This window comes from Mustela nivalis, assembly GCF_964662115.1.
Source record: "Mustela nivalis genome assembly, chromosome: 13".
Lineage (NCBI taxonomy): Eukaryota > Metazoa > Chordata > Mammalia > Carnivora > Mustelidae > Mustela > Mustela nivalis.
This window is the reverse complement of record NC_139032.1, coordinates 45,704,740-45,726,255: the sequence shown is the minus strand read 5'-3', so window position 1 is coordinate 45,726,255 and position 21,516 is coordinate 45,704,740. Positions and strand designations below refer to the sequence as shown.

The 21,516-nt window shown below is 38.6% G+C and overlaps 1 protein-coding gene across 3 annotated transcripts in view; it reads left to right on the top strand.

Moving 5' to 3' along the window:
• The window catches only part of MLLT3 (MLLT3 super elongation complex subunit), a 277,750-nt gene that overhangs the window by 236,535 nt on the left and 19,699 nt on the right, over positions 1-21,516 (top strand). The window contains exon 1 of one of the 3 annotated variants that reach the window (XM_082695378.1): positions 8,194-8,338. The exons of the other annotated variants lie outside the window; for them this stretch is intronic. The gene's annotated coding sequence lies outside the window, so the exon portion shown is untranslated. Of the gene's footprint in view, positions 1-8,193; positions 8,339-21,516 lie in introns of those variants that run through there. 3 annotated transcript variants of the gene reach the window in all.

Genomic DNA, 21,516 nt, shown 5'->3' with positions numbered 1-21,516 from the left:
TGGGGATCAGTATTTTGATCTGTGTATACTTGTATCTCTGTTTCCATTTTATCTTAATGCTGGGTGTTATTTTTTTTTTTCCCCAGTAAGTAGAAGTTAGACTGTGTGACAAGGTTTTAAGTTATGTTTTCAAAACCCTATCTATATTTACAACTGTGGGGAAAGAACAATACCCTACCTTTTTGTTGTTGTTTTGTTTTGTTTTGTTTTAAGTGGGCTTCCCACCAAGCACCGAGCCAGTCTGGTGCTTGAACTCACAACCCTGAGATTAAGACTTGAGTTGAAATGAAGAGTCTGATTCTTAACTGACTGAGCCACTCGGCTCCCTGATAGCTTGCTTTTTAGTTCTCTCTTTAAATTTGTCACTTCTACCTCCAGATTTCTCAACATATTTTTCTAATTTTTATTTTTCTTATTGTTAACACTATCAAATCTACTACTGTTTTCTTTGGCTAACGTTTTACATTTTATCTGTAGTTTGTTAGAAAGGTTACTGCCAAACTTACCATTAAATTCTCCTGGTTGATTCTTGTAACATTTCCATTTTAGAAGCTTCTGTAATAATCTGATGGGCTGAATCCCTAAAGTATATGTAATTTAATTACATCAGTCTTTAAAAACATAGGGCTTGAATAAAATTGCCATACTGGACAAAGTAAGAAAAGGAAAAACAATTGAGTGAGCAATTGCCAGGAAATATTTAGTGTCGTTTTCTAAAAATAACTTTATTGAGATACTAATTCACCTATGTACAGTTCACCCATTTGAGGTACATGATTCATTGGTTTTCATTGTATTCAGAGAGCTGTGCAACCATCATTAGCATAATCAATTTTTGAACATTTTCATTGCCGCTCCCTAACCAAAAAACTCCATACTTTTTAGCCATCATCTCTCTCCCAGATTCTCTCTTGTTCCCCAGCCCTAGTCATCCACCTATCTACTTTCTGTCTATCGATTTGCCTGTTCTGGACGACTCATATCAGTGGGATCATAGAATCCATGGTTTATTGTGATTAGCTCTTTTTACTCCCTGTGGTATTTTCAAGGCTCATCTGTTCTATAGCATGTAGCAGAATTTCACTCTTTTTTATGGGCAAATAATATTCCCTTACTTGGATGTACCACAATTTCCTTATCTGTTGATGAGTTAATAGGGATTTGAATTATTTTAACCTTTTGGCTGTGGTGAATAGTGTTACTAGTTTTACATAATGAGTTTTTGATAAAATGCTACGTTCTTGTTGGCATAATTTGTCTCTTTCTTTAACAAGAAGACTTGACTCTGAGCGTCTTGAGAAAGTTTTGGAATGCCCCTGGAGAGCATTGGTCAATGGTCAATTACCTAGGTATCCTCAGTGCGGAAAACAAAGTAAACTAGATGCTTCTACCCACATCTTTATTACTGGTGGGGAGAATTCTTGTATAGTTACACAGCTATATAAAAATACAGAAACTTTTAAAATTTGCAGTTTGTCTTTGACAATTATTTTATTATCATTGCCCTTTAATTGGAGATTCTTTTGAGGGAAAACAGGTTCCTCTGGAAAAAAAGTTCTCGGGACTCCTGGGTGGCTCAGTTGGTTAAGCGGCTGCCTTCGGCTCTGGTCATGATCCCAGGGTCCTGGGATCAAGTCCCACATCCGGCTCCTTGCTTGGCGGGAAGCCTGCCTGCTCTGCCTGCCACTCCCCCTTACTTGTGCTCTCTCTCTCTCACACACAGGTAAATAAATAAAATCTTTAAAAAAAAATTCTGTTACCTTCTTTGTCAGCCTTTGATTTTTCTTTCTAGCTGACTGCTCAGTTGGTGTTTATTAGTATATTAGTATACAACAGAGGCAGCCAAATACCAATTTTCTAACTCATTCAGCAATCCTTGATTTTTTTGTTCAGAAGTTTACACAAGAATCAATTTGGTTAAAGATTCTAGTTTGGAACATTTCCTCTCGGTGAGAATTAAAACCCCGAATCTTCACAAATGTCAGTTTGAACTTAAAACATACGTATTTTATGTGGCTAGATACTATTTTGGGCAATTGTGACATTACCCTCCCATCCCCCCATGAGCCAGTCCTGTGTTTCTGTTTATAGAACTTGAACTTCCAGATATCTAAAATTTACCCATTTTAAATACTTGGACTTTCAAAAACAATTAATGAATTGCTTTGCTAAATGAGTGAACTTTGGATAGCCTTTCTGTAGGGATTTGCAGTGGCTTTGGAATTCTAAGTTTGTAACTTTTTCCAACTGCTTTTTTCAAGATGTTGCTGTGTCAGAAGGACTGCTGTTTATCTGGTAAAAAGTAATTTATTGATGACAATTTTATTTGTACACATGCACCAATATAATTGGCATGAAAGCTCACTCTTCAGGATAATATATAACAGTTATGACTTTCAAAACAACTCTGAGAAACTTGGACAACAAGGTCAGAACATTGTTCTTTCATGGCATAAAATTATTTAGTTGCCATAGGACAGAGTGTCTTAAAGGAGTTGAAAACCACATAGCTAGAAAATGAGGTCATTAAGCTTTTTTTTTTTGCAAAAAATCAGAGAATGCTGTGTGTACAAACAGAAATGGACCAGGAGAAATAATATGGTAAATTAAATCAAAGCAATTTGGTTTAACCCACTCTAAGCAAGAAGTTATAGTAAGTCCCCCATAGGGTAGGAATCGCAAACGTAAAGCCCTTGGACCAAATCCGCATGCTGCTTATTTTTATAAATAAAGTTTTACTGGAACAAAGCTATGCCCATTTGTTTACATATTGTCCGTGGCTGTCAAAGTTGAGTACTTCCTACAGAGACTATACAACCTATGAATCTAAAATGTTTACTGTTGGTTTAATAACAACAGGTTGTGGGACGCCTGGGTGGCTCGGTTGGTTAAGCAGCTGCCTTCGGCTCAGGTCATGATCCCAGCGTCCTGGGATCGAATCCCACATCGGGATCCTTGCTCAGCAGGGAGCCTGCTTCTCCCTCTGCCTCTGCCTGCCATTCTGTCTGCCTGTGCTCGCTCTCTCCCTCTCTCTCTCTGATAAATAAATAAAATATTAAAAAAAAATAATAACAACAGGTTGAGAAGGGTTCCCAACTCCCTCTATAGAGGCTGCAAAATAAGCAGAATGTACTTTCTTTCCTCATCTTCCATCCTTAATGGGATCGCAGAGGGAAATACACAAAGCAAAATACAGAATAGTAGAATTACCTGTGATGAAAAGGACTGAGAGGCACCTTAATATATTAAGGCCCAAAGGAACAGAATTGTATGTTGGAAAGTAATGAATATCAGGATAAAACAGCAATAGATGGCCTAAATTCATGATCTAGGTGCAGTTCAGGACAGTATGGAATTTTACATGTATATCCAGAAAATAGTATGCCTGTTACCATAGGAGCAGTGTGGCCAGTACTAATAGCCATAAAAGGCAGTTGGCATTTCTTACTGGGAATTCTCTAAGGTCTGGAATATTTGATGTGGTCATATATTCCCTTGGCTGTATCATTTCAGCACATCTTTAGAATAGAAGCTTGGGGCATCCATGGAATGGAGTCTGTCACCTCCAGTGATGTCCTGTGGCAGCTGAGAGCTTCTAATAATAGGCTTTGTTCACTCCTACGAGGTTCATTACTCCAGCGATTGGGCCTCCAAACAAATCTTGATGACAGCAACCAGACCAAGTCCTTTTTGGTCTTTCTTTAGCAAAGCTAGAGCCAAGAAAAAGAAAACCACACCAATGGCTGAGGCTAACTTGTCAGACTTCGGCTTCGTTGGCTTCTAAGGGGGTAGGCTTGGGACGACTTTGAATGGTATTTGAATGATCCTTCTCCTCACTCTTGACACACTGTGCCTTGGAAATTCTTCTCTAAATATTATATTGTGTCATTTTGGGCCCAGAACAGACTTTCTATAAATGTAAACCGACTGATAATAACCAGTCTTCTTCTGTTCACCAATTCTAACTACAAACTCTGATTTCAGAGAAAATTATGTCAAGTATGTGTCTTCACATGGTGCTTTCTTGACTCTGTTCACCAAATGGCGTGCATCTGTACTTGTTCTGATATGGAATCCAGTAATGGCAGTGCCAACTGGAAATGGGAATTTGGTTTCAATCAAAGGGACGGCAGTGATATCCTATGAGAACTAAAGGGGAATTACAGGCCAGATCATAGAAGCAAGAGATTGGATGCAAATATCTCAGAAGGCAGACACTCTAGTTCCCTCTGAAATGTATCTTTGTGTGAATACCAGAGAGAGATCATTGAAATGCATTTTGTTAGACCAAAAGTGTCATTTCTTGGTGATCTCAGAATCAGAACTTTATTAAAAGGGAATATTGTGCCTCTCATGGTACATGATTATATGAAACCCCTATAAGAGACTGTAAGAAAATACTAGCCTAGAGTAGTGGTTCTCAACCTGGGATGATTGTGTTTGCTCCTCCCCCCCCTCCACCCCAGTATTTAGCATTGTCTGGAGACTTTTTTTTTTTTTTTTAAGATTTTATTTATTTATTTGACAGAGGGAGAGAGATCACAAGTAGGCAGAGAGACAGGCAGAGAGAGAGGAGGAAAGCCGGCTCCCCGCTGAGCAGAGAGCCCGACGTGGGGCTCGATCCCAGGACCCTGGAATCATGACCTGAGCCGAAGGCAGAGGCTTAACCCACTGAGCCACCCAGATGCCCCTGGAGACTTTTTTTTTTTTTAAATTGTCATGACCTGGGCACGTGTGTGTGTGTGTATTGGGGGTGGGGCGGTGCCACTGGCATCTAGTGGGTAGAAGCCAGAGAAGCCAATAAGCATCCTACAATGCATGGGACATTCCTCACAATAAAGAATTTTCCAGTCCAAATGTCAATAGTTGAGAAACTTTGGACATTGAACAAAAATTCTTAGCTGAGATTTCAGCTTATTAGGGCCAATTATTAAACTTTTTTGAATTCCTTTTGGACACAAAAAGGGAGTGTTTCTTACTGCTTTAGGATAGTCTCAATTAAGCCAAGAAAATATATTTTGTTTTTTGCTTCTATGTGAAACATTAGTTATGTTTTCTAAATTTTTTTTTAAAGTACAGTATAGGCTTATAAAAAATAATTAAAGACAACATGATCTCACTACTTATTTGTACATTTCCTTCAAGATTAGATATATCATGAAACAGAATGGTTTATCCATCAGAATAACCTCTGTAGAGAAACCAGCTGAAAGAGAATGGAATTTTTTTCTGGGCGTTCTTCCTGCCTGTATTATCTGTTCCTAGCCCCTTCTTTTTCAAATAATACTGCTGTCACACAAAGTTTAAGGTCAGTTTATCAGCCAGTGATTATTTAGACTATGAATACCTGAGTTGAATTCCCAACGTCAGGGATTCTCATTGATACTAAGTAAAGTGAGAAAAAGTCTTGTGAGATTTTATTCTTTAGGGTATGTGTGTGCTAAATAATTTAGAGGTTTTTATTTCGTACCTTTATTAATGGTAGGTTTCACTAACAAATGAAAGTATTTTCTAACTTTCTGGTCTGAACCTAGAGGTGACTTGTTACTTTCCAGATTAATGTTTAGTTGATTATGAGATCTATAAAAGCAAGGGAGAGAGGAACAGACCAGATATTCTAGACCACCATACAATAGTATCCCTGAACTTCAAAAGCCCCAGGAGGGAGCAGCTGGGGAGTGCTATATTTTCTGTACTCTTGGTGAGCTAAATTTGGTTTGGCAGAGAATTTTTAGGAGTAGATAAGGCTCTGTAAGTAAAGCTGCAGTTTTAGCCAAAGAAAACAGACTGTAGGTTTGATGACTCTATTTGATTTATTAGTGCCATATGCAGGGCCTTTTGATCTTCAGGATTCAGTAAACCAATGAATTGATATTTATCAGAACTCCATCACATGGGAAGAAATCTTAATTTGCCTGTAGTGTTGATACTAACATAATTACCCAACACCTGCATTCTATTGATGGTAATTGTGTTAGGTTATATTAAATTTTAATGATAGGTTCAGAGGAACATTAAAAACAAGTTTTGGGGTAGCATTAACATTGGAAGTAATCTTATTTCTCAAGTATATCAAATTTGCTTGCTTCAGAATATACAGAATGTCTTCCTAGGGGCACAGGAACTGCATGTAGTGATTGTGATTTTTCAGACAAAGAAAGGGAAATAACTTGACATTGATGATACCACATGAACAGATGTTCTATTCTAAGGCTACTTACAGTCTTAATTTGTCAGACAACATGAAGAAGTTCCCATTAAGTTTGAGGTTTTACCCACTTCCGAATTTCCTTGTAATACTTTTATAAGGTATTAAAAACCACAGGACACCTATCTCTGCTGCTAAGCATCCGTTTCTGTCTTCTTACTCTTTTTTTTTTTTAAAGATTTTATTTATTTATTTGACAGAGAGAAATCACAAGTAGATGGAGAGGCAGGCAGAGAGAGAGAGAGAGAGGGAAGCAGGCTCCCTGCTGAGCAGAGAGCCCAATGCGGGACTCGATCCCAGGACCCTGAGATCATGACCTGAGCCGAAGGCAGCGGCTTAACCCACTGAGCCACCCAGGCGCCCCCCTGTCTTCTTACTCTTAAGACAAGCTAACATATGACAGAAATGTACGTGTCTGTAAAACTGAGATGAAATGTCAGAAACAATATCCTGGTATTAGTTTTTTTTTTTTTTTAACTTATTTGGTAGACAAGTAGGCAGAGAGAAAAAGGAAGGGACACAGACTCCCCGCTGAGCGGGGCTCAATCCCAGAACCCAGGGATCATGACCTGAGCTGAAGGCAGAGGCTTTAACCCACTGAGCCACCCAGGCGCCCCAGCATTATATATACTCTTAAACCTGTTCCTATCGGTGATAACAGTGCTATTTACTCCATCTTCTCTTCTCAGTGCTTTACTTGCATTATCTACATTCTCATACTAACAATGCAAATTAGTACATTATTAATTTCATTTCCCCCTTTTAGAGATGAAGAAACCAAGACCTGGAGAGTGTTACTTGCCTGAGGTCACTCTGCTAGAAAGTGGTGGAATCAGGATTCACACCAAATCATTATATTATTCTCTTCATTTTACCTTCACTCTATAACCCTTGAGTTTTCAGACTATTTGACACGCAGATACAAGTGCAAAATTCATGTCAAGAGTAAGATAATTACTTTAAAATTGTTGGCCACTTAAAAAAAAAAAAGTTTATTCATTTACTTATTTTGGGGGAAGGGGGGAGCATATGAGAGTGGTGGTGGGAGGGGCAGAGGGAGAGAGAGAATCTCAGGCAGAGTTCCTGCTGAGGGAAGAGCCTGACGATGGGCTCCATCTCACAACCCTGAGATCATGACCTGAGCCGAAACCAAGAGTCAGATGCTTAACCGACTGAGCCACCCAGGTGCCCCTGTTTGCTGTTTTTTTTTTTTTTTTTAAATAGCTTGTCCTTTTATCACAGAGCCAGTGACGGCATGTGGCTTCCTGCGTCCCCCAACACATCTTACTCTATAAGAATCTCAATACATGTGCATACGTATAACACATATGCACATATGAACATGTATATGATACAGTAGTATCATAAGTATAGGTCACAGCCGTGTCCAAAGAACACCCTCTGTGTTTCCTGTTTTTTCTTATTTACGAGAAAATGTTACTGGAGCCCCAGTTATGAACAGGAGCTCAAAGCTCATGTTCTACATTTCCACCTTTTAACCCGACCACCCTTTATTTGTGCAAGAAAATGTTATCCCCAGCGATGACCTTGCCCCGTTTACAGAATAGGAGTGTATTACTGATAGGCCGGGCACGTCTAACCTTTAAAATACTTGTGACACAAGCAGATTTTGAACCTTCAGATGGTCATTCCTTTACTATGTGCTTCATAAAACTGCAGGCTAGGGCAAGGAGTGTATTCAGCTGGCTTGAGTCGATAAGTCAGAGTGACTTTAGAGATAACGGTCTGGAATACTAAAGCACTGAGATTCAAGATCTGGGTATACTGAGAGAGAGTATTTGACATCTGATCTCGTTAGCAGAATGTATGCTTACCACACAGAGGTAGTCTCAGATGGAAGAAGCCAGTTTCTAAAACAGTTTGGGGTGGATGTTTGCTTCTGATTAGCCTGGGTGTGTGTGTCAGATGAATGAGCAATTGGGAAGTCATGACCATGTGTTTGCTGTCATTTAAACCGCCATTCTAATCTAAATATACATGTGGGTGCCTAAGGAGACTTCTTTCTTTTCAAGAGGATCATTCTTAACAGTTCTCAACTCCTTGCCGACACACGTGAACTTTGGGGCACTTCTGTTTTCCTGAGGGCTACTCTGTTTTCTTTTACAAGAGGTGAGGATGATTTCTTTGCTTGCTGTATTTCTGATTTTTAAGGGCCAGCTGTATGTAAAGTTTATTTATAGTGAGCAATCACTTCATAGAAAAGACGGCTTCTAGGATGTTCTACAAGGTAATGAAAGAGAGGGATAAAGCATGAGGAGAGAAATAAGACACGGGGGGGTGTTTCTATTTATAGGAGAATTCAGGAAAAACTTACTGATTTTAGATCACTAATTTGCATATAGCATGAACTAATCTAATTAAAAATTAGAGAAGTTTATAAAATAGGAGGTATGCTTTTCTAATATGTCATCGTGAGTGAAACCCTCATATGCGTTTTTTCCCCCTCAGAATGATTTAAAGTAGGAAAAAAAAAAAAGATACTCTTCTCCCTTGACTTCAAAGCATATACCTATATTTTATCTACCCTGGAATTTCTAAAATACATATTTAAGAAGTTAGAAATTACCTAAGTTTCTTCTACTCATGATTGTCATATTATAGACTTCCTTTTATTTTCTTAGAGAAGCTAAGGATTAGGCTTGTGTATTTTTCTAATCTGAAATGATTCTTTTCATTTGGAAAAGAATAATACTGGTCTTCCATTTTTTCATAATTATATAGCTTATTGTATTTTGAAGAGCCATATATCCAAATGTTTTTCTTTGCCTGTTCACATGTTTTTAGATAGAAGAGCAAACAGTGTAAAATATAACTTACTAAAGTATAACACCCCTCATCATCTGTCTACTGGGTTTTTGGTAAAAATTAGTTACCACATAATTACACATTAAAATGTTTCCTTAATACCTTTTTGATAATCCTAGGGAGACTGTCTCTTTGTTTTTTTAAAATTATTGCTATGTAAATTCTTACACAAATACAGGTATTTAATTCACTTAATAGTTATACTGTATGTCTGTTTGGAAGTTGCCTTACAGATTAACATATGTGACAAATGTAAACTGAGGTAGATAGTAACAAAGTTAGAACGTAGCATTTATTCAGAATTAGGCAAATTTTCTATGTGGGCAATAAGGTCTATCATTTTTTTTCCTAGAGAAATATGAGAGTTACGTAGTTTTATATTTGGAATATCATAATGCATGTATGTTCATTGGCAGAAAGAAATTTTCCTGGAACTATATTCCAGGAGAATTTACCATATGGATCTCTAGATATCCAAATAGTTAATTTTCTATATAAGTGGGCAAAGTAATTTCATGTAAATACTAATCTCATAAATTAAATTTTTTTCTGATGAGGTAGAACATACTGTTTTTATCCAGGCATGGAAATATCTAGAGGGCTTAAGAAACTGTTTTTTTGAATAGCATTTCCTTTCTAAATGTTTTCATTCCAGCACAATTTCAGAGAAAACAGAAGCTGATCGTAGTAAATCCCTTTCATTCCAGGAAGAGTCATATTTAGTAAATTCTATTCTAGAGCAGGAAGTAAAGCCTTAGTGTTGCTTTGCAGCTAAATTTCTCCCCCCTTTACCCCCCCCCCCCCCCAGTCTTCCCCCATGGCTCGGCCCACACTCAGGGAGCTGTGCAATTTGCTCAGTTCTTCAGGAAATTTGTGAGAATAATATCAGTATTTCTTATTTTCTTTCAAATTTTTAGTCTATAAGAAAACACTACTTTCCAGACTAATTTGACTTTCAGGTTTCTAGCAGCCAGCTGGCAAAGAGGACATGATATATTACGCATTTCACATTGTTATAAGATAAAACCCAATCTCTTAGGAGATGTTTAAGTCAAATGCAATTAAGTGGAAGGACGAGTCTGTGTGTCCTACTTGTTTTTCAGCACTTGGTGTTTTAAGTAGAGGGGATTAAAAGGTACTAAGTAGCCTTGACTATATAGGAAGAAATTTGAGTGCTATATTATAAGCTAAATGTGATGAAGTTTTAAAATATAATGTATATATTTGAAGCCGACATGCCTGAGTGCGGATGCTGGAAGTTTGTGGAATTGAGTTTTTCCTGAATAGTGATTTTATGAATATGGAATGCTCTCGTCCCATGAAGATTAAACAACAAGTTTAGGTCTTTAAATCATTCTTGAGATACTGAAATTGAATGAGTTTCTGAGGATCAATTCTGAAACATTTCCAACCCATCCTCTGAGCATGCCGTAAATCATGTGGGCCACGGCTCTAATCGAACAGTGTGGATCTGAATCCTCATTAACTTGTGTGTAGGGAAGGGAAGATTGAGGAGAGCAAGGAAGAGGCCGAGGAGAAGACCTTTAGCCGGTGCTGGCCTGAGCTACCATTGTTGAAGGACATCCTTTGAGCTAATTTCAGTCCCATAAAAAAAAAAGAAATCTATTTAGTGATTAGTAACCAGTGGATAAGAGCAGAAAGCCCAAGTGAATAAAGGCCATAAATACTGAAGTCCTTGGGATAACAGCCTGTAAAACTGTCAGAAGCACTGCTTAAGTGACAAAAGATAGCCCAAAGTAACGAGAAATGCTAGCTCACTGGGCAATACTCTGTATTCTCGGACAGAAGACATAGTTTTCTCCAAAAATTGAGGTTCTTCTTGAATCCAGTACCTGTTCCACTTTATTTATTTGTAGTGGCTGGTGTCTCTTTGCTTTTAATTTATGGTTAATTATATTGCTCGTAGGACTCATGAAGCCTGTTAAAGACAGCAGTGTTTCCAAAAGTAGCACTTTGATTCCTGAAACTTCTGTTCAGAGCCATCAAGATCTACTTACTTGCTAAGAATGTTTAGCCTAACTAGAGTGAGTGGGTGAATGTGTGTGTGTGTGTGTGTGTGTGTGTGTGTGTGTGTGTGTGTGTGTGTGTATTTTTTAAAGGCAGATGGTTAGGAATTATTAGATGCTGTCGAGCCTTTCTCTTGATTTTGATTCAAAGTCTGAAGTTCACTGTTCTTACATATTTTTCCCTTAGGGAAAAATAAGTAAACAAAGCCAGAAGAATGTAAGTCCATATTATAAACTCTTTTGTTATTACTGTACACTGTTGAGATCACAGATGATTAAAGTCTTACCAGCCAGTACTTCAGAGGTATTTGCAGAGTTAGAGAAACTTGAAGACGATGGAATCAAGAGTCTTTATTCCAAACTCCTGTTGTTCTATGATGATGATTTTATGGTATTCGAATTACAGTGTTAGCCAGCACAATGACATGTTTTTACAGTTCTACAATATAACCTTCAAATCCCAGATGTGTGTTTGAGAGCTGTGTTTTCGGTGTACTCAAAGTGTTGTGCTCCTTCATGTTGGAGAATTCTGTCAACTTAGGGGTATTTGCTTCTCAGCATTCTGGCGGTGAGAACTGGAGGTGTCATTCACTTGAAGGGAGCAGATGTTAAAGGTTCTTGCCCCTGCCTCCCTAATCCCAAACACCCTTGAAGAAGAGAAACGTCCTATTACCCAAATAGGCATCTTTCTGATGGTGAGAAAAGGCGGTAAAAGGCAATAAATCTGCCTTCTCATTATGAAGTGCAACAAAGGATTGATTTATGAAGAAAGGCAACTGTTGGGCTTATATGTGTGCATGGAAATGTTGGTTCCTTTAGAGCTGGAGAAGCCGTAGCTTTCTTCCTGCTCTTGACAAGAATTTAATATTATTAACATGGGATGTGTTGATTCTAAATGCCACAGTTTTTAAGACGGGTACATTGAGAAGAAAACAAACAAAAAAAGTCCACCTCCGAATGTTTTCACATGAGCACAGTCTCTTAAATTGGCTGTGTTTTTGCTATTTCAGTTCATTTTCATTAAGAGCAAAGGGAATTCTCAAAAATACTTTTATTTTTATCAACTCTGTGTTAGTACCTAACAGTTTAAATAAAAATAAGTGTAAGTAGAGCATATTTAGATGTTAAGCTGTTTATAAAATTTTCAGTTTCACTTAATGTGTCATTTTCAGCAAACACTATACAATTACCAGATAGACCCACAGTGAAGATAATTTCAAATTTTGGGGGTGTGGGGGGTCACGTTAAGTATTTGTGTTGCGTTTTTAAGAAGGTCTTTGTGCATTTTAAATCTTTTAAATAAGTCTGTGTTACTTTTTATTTAGTAAGAAGCTTTGTTAGAGGATTTCTGCTTAACTTAAAAGTTAAAATTTAAGCTCTAAGTAAATTTTGAGCATAAAATATTATAAAACACAAAAATCTGGATGGTCTATTAAAAAAATTGATATGATACTGACCTGGTATATTTAGCACCTAGCACTCCTGAATTTGAAATCTATGTGACATAATTCAGATTTGAACAGACAAATTACAGATTTCAAACCGATGATTATCTATTATCTAACCAATGATTGAAATCTGTACAGGTTTCAAATCAATGATTGATCTTAAAGCTTATCTCTTTCAGTAAACACACATCCCCAGTGTATGTATATTTTAAAATTGTAGTTATAGCTGTGCTAACATACCATGTACAAGAAGGTACATAAAAATACTTGAAAAATTAAAAGAACAAGGAAATAAGTATTATGCAAATAAAGGTTCTATTCTTTTCTTTTACCCCTGTGGCTCACCTTACATGCACACCCACACCTAAGAATTTGTGGAGCGCTCTAATCTAGAAGAAAGGGATTCAAAGTGTTACCTGAGAAAAATGCACTATTATTTTAATTAGGAAGATACAAGGCTTGTAAAGACTTATTCCTTGCAACTATCAACAGTCTTTGTGATAAATAATAGACTGATAATGAGAAATGTTGCATTTTGACCTGGTGATGATTGGATAGTTTCAAATCAATACTTTTTTTTTCCCCCAGTGGACTTTGGTTATTTTGGAAGTCAAAACACCATGGAAATAAAGGTCTTGGCAAATAAAACAAAACCTTGATGCCGCTGCTATGATCGTAAATCTAAGCTTTACATTTAATGGGGAAAATTCTCTGAGATGTCCAAAGATGAAAATTAATAAGACTTCTTGACGTTTGTGTAAGTCTATAAAGATTCTATAGGTGTCAATCAAATGCTCTTTGGCCATTTTCACGTAAGCCATTTTTTTAAAAAAACGGTCTAAAGTTAATGAGAAAATGCAGTTAAATGTCTTGTCAAATTATCTCTTCAGGTGTATCTGTGTTTTACTTCATTTCAATTAATTTCTATCTTTATGATACCCTGAATTCATTCTATTTAATTTACTTGACTATTTTAAATTTTATATTCCAAAGCTTAGAGCTATGGCCACATAAAATGGACATTTAGAACTCTGAATTCAGTTCAGCACTACCCTTACAGAGAGAGGGAATATAATACTTGCACATTATTTTGAGCGTCCTACAAGTGCTCCGCACAGGTGGGTTATTTCACAAGTTACTGAATGGTTGTTCTGACAACAGTTTCGGGTCTTATTGTTAACTGATGAGCGGTGGAGTTTTGACGTTCATTGGTCAGCTTCAGTAATGGTTATTTATGGGGCAATTCTATGAGGAAACTTGTTTTTTGTTTTGTTTTGAGGCATTACAGCTTCTAAGCCCTCTGACTTGTAACTTTTTTCTTTCTCTGCCTTAATCCTCAAAATACACAAAAGCGGGGGGTGGGGGTAGAAAGATGGGTTAAAAGATACGTCTCTGGTATTACAACGCAGTGGTGTATTTTATGGCCAGTTGTGAAACACAACTTCTCTGCACACAGCCTTTGCTCAAGGAATAGCAAAATGCTTAGGGGTGGTGCAAGTGTAAATGGCCTGTTTCCAGAGGATTTCTCATTCCTACAGCTCTCAACAAGTGAGGGATTTTTGGAAAACATCTGGCACATATGCCATCTTGCAACAACCGGATTTTTTGAAAGATCATATGTTCTGGCCACACTAGTCAGTAGCAGCCTTCGAAGTACAACTGGTGATGAGAGATAAAAGACTTGGGACTCTTCTGTTTAAAAGAGAGGAAGCTAAAAGAAAATTATAGCCATCGCTAAGTGTGGAAAAGGGTCTCCTGGAAAGATTTATAGACCCTTGTTCCCCAAGGCCATTTTGTTTCCTAATGGGATTCTGTGTTCTCAGACAGGGGGTGATGGGCACAAATGATGACCGCATGTAATGACAGCAGTGAGGATGACAATAATAAGGAAGAAAGCAAATGCAGTTGCTCTAAACAGAGGCACCACAATGTAAAGCCAATTATCTTGGCATCCAGGATGATTTTGTCCGTAAGTTGAATATGTGACAGAAATAAGGACCTTTCCTGGTTTGCTAATGGTGGAGATGGTAATTCTTCAGATCTTTCTCTCTTAAAAGCAAATGATGGGCATGACGGGCATGACAATAGCTTTTGGTACTATAAGGGCCCAGCAGACTGAATGCATGTAAAATTTATCATCAAGCTCATTTAATTTGTCATAATATCTACAAATGGAGAGGGCTTGCCAAAGAGAGATGGGGTGTCTTCCCCGTGGTCACAGACTTGAGTAACTGTCCAGCAGTAACTGGAGTGATTGTCCAACAATTTGTAAGTTCGTACTCCAGTGTTCTTTCCCCAATTTCACCTTGTTTCCAAAGAAAGACCTTTGGCAGATTATTTGAAGCATTACATCTATTTTTTTTTCCCCCCTGGAGGTTGTATATATAGATTGTATGGAAAAGTTGATTAAGAAGACTAGATCACTTTAGAAGGCAAATAAAATAAATGAGCTTAGTGTTTTGTCTGATGTCAGTCTTTGTGACCAGTACCAGTGCCATTCTAGGAGAAAAGTCCCTGCTTTTTAAACAAAACGTATCAAACTAGTGAGGTGAGTAGCCAGGATCTCTTGTAGTATTGACTGGACAAATGTTAAAAGCAATTGACACAGACGCACACATTCAGACCCAGGGATGAAGTGTCTTGTTTTATCACTGGTTTGCTTTGGGTGCTGATTGCAAGATGTCACACAAGATACTAGGGACATTAGAGGACATTAGGGACAGAGGGATCTTCAGTATAGCTTTCACAGTGACATAAAAAACTATTCCCTGACTGGTGTTATAAAAGGGTGTTAGTGTGTTCGGAATACTGCTTTAAATTAATTCCACTTTTTCAAGGATAATCAGTGTGGTAGAAAGAACTGGGTGCTGTGCTGTCCACCTAAATATCCCCTCCTGGCCTCTTAGTCTTATTGTGCTTTAGTTCCATCCGCGGTAAAATGGGGGTAAAAATACATCTTTTTGTCTTAAGCAGCTTGGGCTGCCTTAACAAAATAGCATAGAGTAGGTGGCTTAAGCCACAGGGGTTTATTTCCTACCATTCTGGAGGCTGGGAGGGCCAAGATCAAGACGCTTTCTGACTTGGTTCCCCTCTGAGTGTTCTTTTCTTGACTTGGATCTGGCTACCTTCTCACCCTGTCTTCACATACGGGGCGAGGAGTGAGTTGGGTGTGGGGGGTGGGCAAGCTCTTTGGTGTCTCTTCTAAATTAGGGCACTAATTGCATCATGAAAGCCCCACCCTCATGACCACATCTAAACCTAATCACTTCCCAAAGGCCCCATCTCCAAATACCATCATATGGGGGTTTAGGACTTTAACATAGGAATTTTGGAGGGACATAGTCTGTAGCACTTGCCTTTCTCATGATAGAGCAAATGAATAATATGGGAAGGTTACACAAAGATATATTAAGAGGTTAAAGTTATTGACTGGCGTTTGTTCCCTCAGATTTTCATATGTCTACTTTTCTATATCATAAAGTTTTTGTCTTGGGGCACCCGGGTGGCTCTTATCAGTTAAATATCTGCCTTCCACTCAGGTCATGATCTCAGGGTTCCTGGATAGAGCCGCCTGCCAGCTCCCTGCTTAGCAAAGAGTCTGCTTCTCCCTCTCCCCCTGGCTCATGTTCCCTCCCTCTTTCTCTCTGTCAAATAAATAAATAAAATCTTTAAAACCATAAAATTCTGTTCTTTTAACATATTTATTTTGAAGCAGGTATTAATATAAAACTAAACGAAAGAAGTTCTCATTTCTAGCTTTTTGACAAGTCACTCTTATGTCATTCTTGTTAGATTAACTGATCTAAGTGTTATTTCACAACTTTTCAATACTTAGTTCTTTGCTTAACTCTGAGCTTACCTTTTATTGAAACAGCTATCACAATATATTAGCTATTAATGGGAATTGGCAAAAGAATGCATTCATGTGATGAACCTTTTTCCATACTTGTTTGAAATAGATGTCATTTTTCTTTTAAAATGTGTTAAATGGGGGCGCCTGGGTGGCTCAGTGGGTTAAAGCCTCTGCCTTCGGCTGGGGTCATGATCCCAGGGTCCTGGGATCAAACCCCGCTTCAGACTCTCTGCTCACTGGGGAGCCTGCTTCCCCCTCCCTCTCTCTCTGCCTGCCTCTCTGCCTACTTGTGATCTCTGTCTGTCAAATAGACAAAATCTTTATTTAAAAAAATGTGTTAAATGTATATTTGAAAGTTGAGTGGGATTATCTTCACTTTCTTATAGAAGAGGAATTAAGTAAGGTAGTTTTTTTTTTTTAAGATTTTTATTTATTTGACAGAGATCACAAGGGGGCAGAGAGGCAGGCAGAGAGAGAGGAGGAAGCAGGCTCCCTGCTGAGCAGAGAGCCCAACGTGGGGTTCGATCCCAGGACCCTGAGATCACGACCCGAGCCGAAGGCAGAGGTTTAACCCACTGAGCCCAGTGCCCCCCCTTTTTTCAGTTTTATCAAGCTATAATTGATGTATCAAATCATGTTCTATACCTTAATTAATACAGTGTTAAACCTGTTTATATTGTGACGTGACTGCCACTTAAGTTCAGTCCACATCCATTTTAAATGAGACAGTCTTTTAAAAGATACTATATGCTGTGAAAAAAAGGTATCCAGTGATTATTAATTTTTTTAAAGATTTTATTTATTTATTTGACAGACAGAGATCACAAGTAGGCAGAGAGGCAGGCAGAGAGACAGGCTCCCCGCGGAGCAGAGAGCAGGATGGGGGGCTCCATCCCAGGACTCTGGAATCATGACCCGAGCCGAAGGCAGAGGCTTTAACCCACTGAGCCACCCAGGCGCCCCTGATTATTAATTTTTAGTGAAGGAAACACTAAACTGACAAGAACCTAGTGGTTCTGTCATGAAAATTGAATAGAGACAAAAATAAAAGTATATTTACCCTTGTGTTTTCTTTGATTAATACTCACCCTTGACATAGTCTTTCTGGATATTTCTGCAAAAAAGAATTTCTATTGCAGGCTTTGTGTTTTCTTTTAATAAACAAGGTAGAAATTTTGTGAAAAACATAGCAATGTGTCTAAAATAATTTCTGTTTAACTCTTAGACTGTATTTTCTCCCTTTCCCCTGAAGGGGAAAAAAAAAGGAGTAGGTTATTCTTCCCCTTTTTCTTTATTTTGATTGTTTTAAAGATCAAGTTGAAGTTCTGTTCATAAGTACATGTTGCCTGTGAGAAAAGGTGGAACTTCTGTCTTCTGATTACCTGAGGAGGAAGCCTGCTCCCAGTGTTAAGAAACAATGCCAGATTGTAAAAGCCCTCTCATGTGACCTGCCTTGACAGGTGTTCTCTTTGGAAACACGTAACTTGTAGCAGTTGTAAACATGTGGTTTTTCTTACTTGTCTTGGACAAAAATAATCTTCTGTAGAAAATCTATTACAAAATGATTTTGCATAGCCATTTCATGTTGACAATTCCATTGCAAATCTTGGTAGGCCATCGTTTTGGTAGTAAAGATATATCTTCTTTGAGGCAAAAGAGAAATATGTGGTCTATTGTAAAAAAAAAAAAAAGTAGTAGCAACCAAATGCTGATTAGCTTCCACTGGAAGAGTCATGGGCTGGGAGTTTTTGCCTTACTTCTACAGGAGGCTTAGTGCCCTCACTCTGTGAGGACATTAACGCCTAAGCAGTCTTTCCAAGAAACCTACACACTAAGCTATAGAACTAAAGATTTTTTTTTTTTAATCTGAATAAAGTCAGGTTTTTATTAGATACTGTAAAAAGGCTTGAGCAGGCAAGGTGAGAAATTTCTAAATTTAACACTTAATGAATGTTTGATATGATAATGATTGTCATAGAATTTTAGTTTTTAAAAATTTAAATTCAATTAATTAACATATAATGTATTATTAGTTTCAGAGGTAGAGTTTAGTGATACATCACTTGTGTGTAGCACCCAGCGCTCCTTACATCAAGTGCCCTCCTTAGTGCCCATCCCCCCTTTACCATCCCTCCACCTACCTCCTCTCTTACAACCCTGTTTCCTGTAGGGAAGAGTCTCTTATGGTTTGTGTCCCGAATTTGAGGTTCTTAAGACTAGACTTTTGTCACTGTGGAGCATGCCATTTAAAGACACTTCATGTCTAGTGTTTGATTACTCAGAAGGTCAGCTATAAACATGTGCATTGGGGCAGCAACAGGAAAAAGCCAGAAATTTTTTTTGTGTGTGGGGGGGAGAGTTTTGATATTTCAAAAAAAAAGTATCAAATCAGTAATGGGAGAAATCAGAACCTCATTAAAGTTTCCTATACATAGGTTTTGGCACATGTAGACATAAGGAGGGGAAAAGAGGATGCAATAATCTTTTCAGTCCTTGGGTACCTTAGAGACCTTAATCTAGGGGCGCCTGAGGGGCCCAGTGGGTTAAGCCTCTGCCTTCGGCTCAGGTCATGATCTCAGGGTCCTGGGATCGAGTCCCGCATTGGGCTCTCTGCTCAGCAGGGAGCCTGCTTCCTCTCTCTCTCTGCCTGCCTCTCTGCCTACTTGTGATCTCTGTCTGTCAAATAAATAAATCTTAAAAATCTTAAAAAAAACAAAAGACCTTAATCTAGCCCTGTTTTATGGAGTGTGTGTGTGTGTGTGTGTATATATATATATATATATATATATATATATATATAATGCACCTTTCCTAGTTCATAAAATCATCCTGGATTTGCATTTTTGGAGAGTAGGTCTGTATTTTATTTTAAAATAAAATCATATTTAAAGTGAAGAATAGCTCCATTTGGCTGGATTTGATAAAATATAAGACCATGTCGGCCTCATCTAGTAGCAGAATGGCTTTCAAACAGTTAACATGTAGTTGAGTTCATGGTCTGGCTGGGTGAGTTGAAGGTCCATCCACTATGACATGATTTTGTACATGCTTCTTAGATGTTTTTATTGAGTAACTGCATTCTTTCTGAGTGTTTTCTTGCAAAACACTTTGATGAGTATAAAGGGATACTACTTACATCAGTAAGTTTCTCATTTTTCTTGTGATGCTTTTTTTTCTTTTCCCTCAGACGCTTTCTTAAATTTATGATTCTTTCCCAAACATGCTTCTGCATTTAGAGGAACAAAATGACTAACATAGTATCAGTGGTGTTCTACTTGGAATTTTCATTAATATCATTTGTTTGAACTTTTATAATATAAATATACCTGGACCCCTACACCAAACCCATTTAATCAGAATTTCCTCATGTAGAGAATCCCCCAACTGATTCTGGTCAGTATCCATGGCCGTAGCTCTCCAGAACCTTGATCATTGGGTCTTAAAAGTCTGGTTGGTTCTCAGAACAGCAGCAGCAGCATCGCTCAGAAAATCTTTATGGAATCCAAGTTCTCATCCCAATCCCAGAATTATTGATTCAGGAACTCTGGAGTGGACCCAGCTATCTGTGTCTTAACAAGTCCTCCAGGTAATGCCCATGGAAGTGTGAGACTCCTTGTCTCCTTGGCTCCCAAACTGTAAGTCCTTGTCCTGGTTACAAAAACATTCCAGGACATGGGATTTGCTGCCCATCATTCAACATTTTATCTTCTCCATTCACCTCTCTTGCTTTAACGTTTCTATTTTAATATTGTCAGTGAATTAATGTGTCTTCTATCATGAACCGCAAATGCTTTGTGGATCAGGCATGGTGGTTGTGATAAACATTGAGTGAAAGCCTCTGTCTCCTGTTGTATTATGTTCTTCACTCTTCGTCAGTTTTCTGATGGTTGGTAACTGGATTTATTAACCTTGTTTGTGGTTAAGAAGCTAAAAGAAGGCTGCCTGCAGGTTTGGTTCTGGCATTGGCATGATGCTTGAGACAGATGGATCAAGTTTAGCGTGGGGTGGTTGGGGAGATGGCCACCATCCCCTCTTGCTTTCCTAATTAATGTCACTCTCAGCAAATAGCTCTGGCAGAACGGCCCCTTTAAGTCTGGTGCAACATGACTGGTCCAGCAGGAGGGGGAATTAGAGCTCTCTCCACTCACTGTAAGGAAACCTCTCTTTTGGCTCCCAAATGGTTTCCAGAGCTATCAAAATAATACCGTTTGCAGACACTTTTCATGGCTGAAAAGAGCAACTTGGAGAGGAAAAGGAGTACTCCACGGCTACAGGGAGAAATGTTTTGCAGCTGGGCATTGCACAGAACTGCTCACTGAGTGCCCTTGCACAGTGTAGCTCCCCTTTGTGGTTCAACAGTGGAAGAACCACTCAACAGAAATGAAGGGTCCCTCACACGGGCGTTTGTGCTTGTACACCGGCTCTTCTTTGTGGGCCATGGAACGCAACGTGTCGGACATTGTACTGCAAATCTCAAGTAAATCTCTCAGTGGTGAAGGGCTGGTGGCCGTCTGCTGCTCATTAGAGATCCTGTCTGGCTCTTTTCCTGCGGAATGAGTGGTAGATTGCTGACACCTGTTTTCCCATCCAGCCTGAGGATGTGAAGTGTGCAGTAGGAATGCCTGAAAGTGCTTCCTTGTGTCCGAGTCTGGATCTTGGTGTTGCCTGCAGAGAAGGGGGTTGGGATTCAGTGCTGGGAACGGAGATGAAAAGGAATCTGTGGTGAGAAAACCTCATTATAAGCTGAACTGATATTCTCCTCCTCATTTAGTGGCCTCTGTTGGTGCCCATGGTGCTCTTAGTTTGTCTTCCACATGGCCCCGTAACTTAGTCCCCACGAGAACCAAGTCAGAAGGAGAGAGATTGATCTTGGGCATGAAAAGACCTCATCTATGTCTCAGATAACAAGTTGAGACTGTGAGCACATTAGAAATGGGATAGAAGCAGTCCAACATTAAGTTATTATTTTAAATTTGGCCTAAATACATAAAATTCAAGTGTGTTGATCGTATTATCCATTTCTTTGCACAGTTCTTTCCATGTATTTGTTCTTCCCACCTTTACCTACTGTGAAGCCTCATAAAACCTGGCAGATGATAGAGCAGAGGACCTCATGCTCTGCCTTCAGTCCCAGATACAGAGTGCTTGCTGTAT